The 9,096-nt window shown below is 31.6% G+C and overlaps 1 long non-coding RNA gene across 1 annotated transcript; it reads left to right on the top strand.

Annotated features, from left to right (window-relative positions):
• Positions 1–6,584: 6,584 nt before the first annotated feature.
• Positions 6,585–8,876, top strand: LOC143081978 (uncharacterized). Its single transcript, XR_012980191.1, has 2 exons — positions 6,585–6,666; positions 8,412–8,876. It is a non-coding gene; the product is annotated as an uncharacterized LOC143081978 (long non-coding RNA).
• Positions 8,877–9,096: the final 220 nt, after the last annotated feature.

Genomic DNA, 9,096 nt, shown 5'->3' with positions numbered 1-9,096 from the left:
GATAAGGTAAGTGACTGTTTGATGAAATATAAATATGAAACATATTTCAAAGTTATTTTTTCCGAAAAAAAGAAATAAGAATATGTTGTATGATTGTCAATAAGGTAACTATTTTACAAAAGAGGGACGAAGATACCAGAGGGACAGTCAAACTCATAGATCGAAAATAAACTGACAACGCCATGGCTAAAAATGAAAAAAAGACAGCCAAACATTAGTACACATGACACAACATAGAAAACTAAAGAATAAGTAACACGAACCCCACAAAAAACTAGGGGTGATCTTAGATGCTCCAGAAGGGTAAGCAGATCCTGCTTAACATGTGCCACCCGTCGTGTTGCTTATGTGATAACAAATCCGGTAAATAGTCTAATTCGGTAGGTCACATTCATGAAAGGGGAGGGGATTGCAGTTACAACGTAAGGAACATATCCGATAGGTACCAAATTCATTTGATAAAAGTAACTTTAGTCTTCTAAAATATTAAGCAGTAAAAAATAATGCATCAAAATCTATATAAGGCAATACATGACAATACATGACAACGTGAGAACAATACTAACTAGAAAAATTGATATCAGCTTAAATGATAACATTATAATGATACATACAGCAACCAATCACAGTCACTAAATCACATGCTCTTTACGTTGGACAAAAGCATAAATAATGTTGAAGGATAAAAACAGCTTTCCACTAGACAATAAATGACGTAGATGATGACATATCTATCCGACAAATAAAAGACAGGTAGTACCATTTGTGGGGTATTTTTAATTACTGTACATTTGTCATACTTGTTCGATGGGTCATGTGTGACCTATTGCATGATTTCATTTCTGATATCTTACGATTTTTTTTTACATAATGTGAAACTATTTTTAAATATAAAGACAAGACAATGTATTTCTATGTTGTCAAAAATAAAAGAGAAAACGAATGTTTTCCTCCTTATTGTCATTACACTGACTGTGAAAAACACAATAAATATTTGTGAGACCCAATTAAAAAATACATTTCTTCAGCTACTACAGTGTACTACTTGCCAATTTGATTATTTCAACATGTTGAACAATAGAATAAAGAAAGACGAATCAAAGTAGGGTCTATCAAAATGTAGCAAAAGAGCCAAAAATCACTGTAACGGCATCGAAGCAACGCAACACAAATATTCGGCACACATTTACACCACATTAAGATGATCAAAAAATCAAAAGCGAGTAAAACACAATATGTCCTTAGCTCTGACCGATTAGTTATTTAAACAGTAGAAGCGTCGAAGTTGCATGACATACGGCTTCTTATGAAAATGAAAGTCAGGTAAAAAATAAATTTGCGCAAACTAAACATTTACCTGTTTGTTTCTTTTTCTTTTTTTAATACAGTAAACTGATTCGTTTGAAATTACAAGAATACCACGTAAACATGACAACAGAATTCATTCACATCAGCATACTGTATACCATAATATATTGCAAATGCGCGTGTTCTTAGTGTTGTATAAACGTTTTACATTCTAACACGTATTTAATAAGATGGCACAACGCAACTTCGACAATAAAGAAAACTATGGAGCCAAAAAATCCCAACTGCATGTTTCTTTCACTAAATTAAGAAATATGAGTTGTATTTGTTTATTAAGAACGAAATTCACTTTACTAATGCTGCATTTTAAAACAAACTATTTCCAAATAAAGGAAAAATCTAAAGATCGATAAAATATGAAAACTTCGTAAGAAATTTTGATTGTATAACAGATAATGACCTATGTTTTATAGAACAAATATAAAACGTATTTGACATTGTTTTGTTTCCTCTTCGTTATACATGTTATAAGCCATCTATTCAAAAGCATTAGAAGAACCGAGTATGATAACCACTGTGTATGTTTAATTTAATACAATGCTTTCCTTAGGTTCCAAACATTAAACAGAACACGCACAAGGAACCAGAATCGCAACAAGGTACGATAGCGTAACACATTACATTATCACTCAAACTTAAAGTAATTGTATATGAAGTTTATCCTATTGTTCAATTTGTATAATGCTTTGTTGTATTGATGCTTTGCTGATTTGTTAATATCCTGTACTTTATACATCTATCCCATATACATGTATTTAATTTCTATTTACCAACAAAAAAGAGATATTGGCTTAAGCTTTATATGTTAATTTCGATTGCATGTATTAATCATATTCTTGGTAGTACACCTATATTTTGAAATGTTTCGTACACTAAATGGGACTTTTTTCTGTGTTTGCCATCCTTGATGGTGTTGATATCAGTCACGATTGCCAAAATCTGTATCAAACACATGCTCTTAATTATGCCACGCCACAATATCTAATTGAGGTATTTTATACAATGCATATGAGCTCTTTGGAAAATATAGGTTTCTTAGGTTGATACAGGTGGGATATTGAAATAACCATAAGATCTTTTCTATTTGTATTGTTTATAAGCATTCTTTTTTCCAAAGACTTTGATAAATGAGATATCCAAATTGAATACCATTGGAAAGAAACTATTAATTCCTAAGCTTGCTTTTTGTACGCAACGGATTATCAGTGGTGTACACATATGGGTAAATCGGCATTTATTAACCCCTTTCCTAGCTGTGATACATCAATTGGATGTCGAATGGCTAAGAATTAAAGAATGTTTACTTTTCAAACCAAACAGCGACGTAACACTTCTCAAAATGAACACGATATGCGGTACTTGAATATGCATACAGTAACCGATGAAACGTATATTTTGTTTTACAAATTATAGTTTTAATTTTTTTCTTCTTATTTTATTACATTTTATATAAGCAAAATAAAACATTATAGGACAAGCTTTTGTTTTGTAGTTGAAACAACGTATCTGACCAGTTTGAGAGCATCATCGGTCAATTTGAGTGACTTCAACCAAGATGAATTCAAATTCTGGGAAGAGCTTGTGTTCAACGTTGTAGGATCGTCGGTACCAAATGGATTATCAAACGAAGACAGAAAAATAGGATTGAAATTATTAAGAAAAAAAGCGCTAATGTACTTTCTTAGTGCCAATCTGATTTGCATGGTTGCACTAGTAGGATTTTATGCCTTCTCAATGCATACTTTTGATAGTAAATCCATATTTAGTATTGTAATGGGAGTTATTCTAGGGTTACGACCCCTTATTCAAATATCAGGTAGTACTGTGTATAGAATTGGTGATATTTTAAATCGTATAGGTCGATGGATAAATACTGTAACGTAAGGTTTTGTTTTCAACCGACCCTCATAGACAATTTGTAGATATAAGTCCATTGGATTTGTATTAGTCATGTTAGTACATGTAGCATGGTATCTTTATTGTTTTATGTGTTTAACTGTTATCATTTGTTGTCTAATCATCAATGAGAATATGTGTTCGTTTACCAAGATAATTACATGATATAGTAAAATATATCTATATTGTTTGAATACAAAAGTTATAGAATAAATAAATGAAAATATATATCAACTGTACTATCTTTTACTTGCATGTGTGTATTCAGCAAGTCAGAGCACTTACCAACCTACTCATTTTTTTTTTACGATTAAATGAATGAGTTCTGCGGTATTTAAAAAATGACCTACACGATTTCTTTTTTTCAAAACTGCATGTTATTGTTTCTCTCTTAAAGAGCATTCTTGGATTTACATTGCTCATGTGAAGATCATTGATTTTTTTTAAGATATAAAAAAAATCACTTCAGTTTCATTTTCTTCTTGAGTATGCACCGACCATTCAGCGTGAAGTGGGAAGTTCATGTTGCTATGTTTGAAAAAAAGAATGACGGGATATCTCCTTTAAGTTTTATGGTCGTCCATTACTTCTAAAATTTTGACAATTTTTCATTTGATAAAATTCCATCTAAGTTTGCATACACAACACAATCTCCAAAAGATATTTCTATATCAAGGAAGAAATGAGGAAAATAACAAGTACAGTTCCCTGACACAAAGACACTATAAATCACATAACTGTATATACAAAACAGATATCCAGAAGTGAACTTATTGAACAGATTTTAATCTATTAAAGTATGTTAAAGAGTTTTTTTTATATTATTACAGGACCACATAACCTCATGACTTATTTTATATATGAACAATTCATATACAGCTGGTCATCTGTGTTACCTGGCCCTGTACATGACATAAATAGTCAAAACTGATGTTCCTTCATTCAATTGCAGCATACAAACAATTTATTAAACACGGAGCTAAAAAGAAATTTTCATTACTTTTAATGGCAATCTTATCCTAAAAAATCACCAAGGATACCAGGAAAGAAATTTTGTATCTGCGCCGGACGTGCTTCTCTTCTACAAAAGACTCTGTAGTGACGCTCGCGAATGAAACAGTTAAAAAAACAAAATAAAGTACCAAGTTGAAGAGCATTGAAGATCAAAAATTCCTAAAGGTTTTGCAAAATACAGCTACGGAAATCTATTCCTGCGGTAGAAAAACCTTAGTATTTTAAAAATGTAATGTTTTATAAACAGTTAATTTATAGTTATGACCATATCAATGATAATTCATGTCAACACTAGTGTTGACTACTGGGATAATATTCCACATATTACAGTTTGAAGCAATGAAAGAAAATATTAAGGGTTCCTTCAAAATCAGACACTTGCATTTAATACACGGTGGACCCAGAAGTTATATATTTTTTTGCTTTTGTGTTGCCATGGCTATGGTTTTACCTAAATGCTTTTAGTACTTATTTTATGAACTTTTGAATTAAAATTAAAATCATTTATTAATAATGAATCGCCCATAATTATTTATGCATGTTTTCTTCGGTTTTTAACATTGTCATTTGCATAGATCATTGTTTAATAAGAAGAGTTTAAATAAAATGTTCCTTAAAACATTTTGAGCTTTTCTCACAAAAATATTGGATGGGTGATTTTCAATTTGTATTCATTTAATGATCTAGTACTTCTTCCTGAACAAAAGGATATATCATGCTGGGATAATTTCATGAGCAACACGGAGGGTGTCACATGTGGAGCTGGATCTGCTGACCCTTCCAGAGCACCTGAACCCCCTTCCCCCAGGTTTTGGTGAGGTTCGTCTTGCTTATTCTTTAGTATTCTTTGTTGTTTTATATGTACATATATTTGTCTGTTTGTCTTTTTCTCCGTTTAGCCATGGCGTTGTTAATTTATTTTCTATCTACGAGTTTGATTGTCCCTATCGTATATTTCGCCCCTCGTTCACTAAGAAAAAATCCAGGTATCATGCAAACGTTACCTTCAGCTCGAAAACATCTTGAAAATAAATACAATTTGTGGCCTCTATAAAGTTAGTCTAAAGAAGAGTTTCGACTAACACTTACAAAATAGATAATGTTGGAAGTGGACAGGTCTGTTACCTTCAAACACAACATATACGTGACCAAGTAACCAGATCCTACACAAGGCACAAGGCAAAAGGTATCAAAAGTAGTTTCATATTTTTACATCACGCACAGGTAAAAAGAGGTTCAAATGCAACGCGAAAAGTCACGGGATTCTATATTTCTATGCCAAAGTCTGAATAGTTCGAAAGACATTAAAACATAGTCTTTACCTATTAGTGTTTGTCTGGTTATTTAATTATCATTATTCAATTACATTTTGCATCTTGTACAATTTTTGGGATATGGTAATGGGTAGACAGTCGTTAACTGTAATTCACTGCTGCCTCTTCTGAACACGAGAATAAAAGCAAATCATCTTATGTTAGGAGTATAAGGACTACGTAATAACATTGCAAGAAATAAAACATTGACTACAAATTAGTAGATGTGGTATGAGCGGCAATGAGACAACTCTCAATCCAAGTCTATGAAAATGCACAGTCATATTACGTTAAAGTACGGTTCAACACGAAGCCTTACATACGACCGAACAGCAAGTAATAAATGGTTCCAAAATGGCTAGTGTCCATTCAAACAGAAAAACCAACACCATTTGATTTAAAATGCATTTGTTTCGGCAGATTAAGGTCTTAGTCGGCTTCCGTACAGAAAAAAACAACAAAATCTTTGGTAAAATTGAATGAATCATTTTAAATCTACTTAAGTCAAATATAATACTTTTATTTGTATTTGTAATAATTTATCCTTGATGGATGTGCCGAGAAAGGAAACGTCGATTTGAAACATTATTACTCAAAATTAGCTTAATTACTTCAGTAAAAGCGATTGGAATATGTGACGCAAAACATGACCGGATTGTAGAGTTAAATAAATGAAAATTAAATTTTATCAAGAAAAAAACACCAAAATGACCGAAATGACGCACGAGATGACCACTAACCTTAAATAGAAAATTATTTAGGACGATATCACTACTAATTCGAGATAACCGATGCACTTGTGTTGTATTACGAGACTGTCTTTTTATCATTCAGAACACTTTAGATAAACCGATAATTAAAACGACTTCAGTTTGTCAATTCTACTTATTAGCAATGTTTGTTTTTACTTATTTCATCAAGATTTCACAGAATGACAATCAAAATGAGTTAATTAATTTGAACAGTAAATATAAAGCTTCATATAAAACATGTGAAAGTTTTGAACCAGTCCATTATCTTTGCGACTGGTCTATTCTTCACCCGTGCAGCAGAAAGCAGCCAACAGCATAATATCGTAAGTAAGATTTTTATCTTCTTTTTTTTCATTTGGAGTTGTTTTCGCGGTTTTATAATAATCTTTAAATTATTCTTCTTAGTTCACAAATGTAGGTGTTTTTTTTAGCAACGTTTGGATACTATGTCAATGAGAAAACTTCAACAAGTTGTAGAGTTCTGGTATTAGTTGTTATTTCAATGTGGAGATTGAAAACGTCACAGCACGTGACATTTTCTATTCAGACACATGCTTAGTTTTTACACAGGCGAATTTAGCAATTAAAATGTAATGATTTAAATGGATTTACACTGAAAAATGAACTATGCTGTTCTAGATTGACTCTATATCTTGATGAAATCCAATCGTAAGGTGACATCTCTGGTATGTTTTCCGCTATCTGCAAGTTCTGTGAGATAATCGCGCCAATGACGTGATCTCGTATCCCGCGTTGCTTCATAAAACTCATGAATATTCATACTACCCTAGGCTAGTGATACGTAGAGCTTACCGCCTTACTTGATGAAATCCAATCGTATGGTGACTTCTCTGGACGATATTATTTGTATTATCCAATCACAGTATTCTCGATCTTTGACATTATCACGTGACTTGTGTGTGCACAATGAAATAGGTATACAGGAAAGAAAATGACTTTGATCTCTTAAATAAATACCGAAATAGACGTAGGTTTCTTGTATAATACGGTTTTAAACGAAGAACAAACCGTCAGACATATCACCAGTCTACTTCAACTTTGATTAAGGTATCCACTTCTTAACTTCAATAGGAGGTTAATATGTTGATTTTTGTCTGAGCCGGCATACATTTAATCAATCTTTCGACGCTATCAATCAAATTATTGTTTTTTCAAGATTGAACATTATAAGGTATTGCATGCATGAAAAAATCTGAATTTTCCATCAAATTGGTGATCAAAATACTTTTTTTGGGGGAAAAACATAACCCCTCCCAATCCTCCCTCAACACACACACACACACACCTTTTCAATGTAAATGGTCTTTCTCTAATTTTAAAAATGTTACAACACTTATCTGAAATCAAAATATATTAAAAAAATGCATCAATACCAGGCTGTCACTTGTTCGCCAAATACACGTTTCGTTTACGAAAGACTCATCAGTGACGTTCGAATTAAAAATATTAATAGCCAAAATGTGTATCAAGTTTGAGAGTATCAAATATTTTCTATTATAAATTCTATAGAATTACACCTTCATTTAAAAAAAAAATTAAATGCTCGCCTATTCTTTCGTTTATCCCATTTTTCAGAGAATCAATATACAAATATTTTATTTTTTCCGATATTATTCGTTTATTGTATATTTGAAGTATAGATGTGATGTAACAAATTCTATTGTTCAATTGAATTTCATTGTATTTTATCTTTCTCATTGTAGTCTTATTTTCGTACAACAACCCAGGAAACAAATAGAAATCCGACTAGCTGATATTCAATATTATTCAATATATTTATTCTCATTTTGTCTCCTTTTTTCAAAAGTTTGAATACTATGTACATATTTTCGCTTTCTTCCATACTTTTTACAATCATAACAGTGATCAAGCATTGGAACACGTGTAAACAAGTAAATTTAATTTACAGAAAAATATTAAACAAAGGGATAAGGGGTTAATGCGACTGTGAAAAAAAATATATGGAAAACAACATTGCAGAAAACCGTTTTAGTCCGTTATATGATCATCAGTATAATATTATAATTCTTTTATTTTATATTTGTAGAAAATTAAAAAATGGCACACAGATTGGTCGTGGCACTTCTTTTTCTCCAGATAATCTTAGCAATATCAGCAACATGCCAATCGAATTGTGGTCGTTCATTTCAGAGGAATTTTAACAATTGTTTGTCAAAAGGAATTATGGCTTCAAAATGTAGGGAGGAAATTACAGACGCCGTCGTTCATTGTTTCAGATTGTGTGACTTCAAACAAGGCTGAGCATTTCCGTATATAAGATTTGCAGTGCAAAAAAATATGAATACAACATCTCGTTACATCTCGTCATACAATGTATGCATTTTGACTCACTTTTGAAGATTATCTCAAAATCTTGTTTTAGCTAATTTATTGAATTTTGATCAGATTTCTAAAACTATTTTTTTGGTTGCCACAATTCATAATGCTGTTATCATGATACCTAGATATGTTTAAAAATGTATTTCCTTTAATAACGTGTTCCGTTTACTTATTGTTATTTTAGTTTATATTGTAAAATATCACATGAATTTACCAGGATTTTAAAATATCGTGAACCCTTGACTTATTCCGACCTTCAGAAAAACCCTTTGTTTAATAAGGTTGTTCGTTTTTTTTTATATTTTCTATGATACACAGCCATGTTACGTGTTCATGCAGGGTGACTAAATATTATTTTCCTGTATATGCATGTAGCCAGTGGCGGATCCAGA

This window comes from Mytilus galloprovincialis, chromosome 7 (assembly GCF_965363235.1).
Source record: "Mytilus galloprovincialis chromosome 7, xbMytGall1.hap1.1, whole genome shotgun sequence".
Lineage (NCBI taxonomy): Eukaryota > Metazoa > Mollusca > Bivalvia > Mytilida > Mytilidae > Mytilus > Mytilus galloprovincialis.
This window is presented reverse-complemented; position numbering and strand designations above follow the sequence as displayed.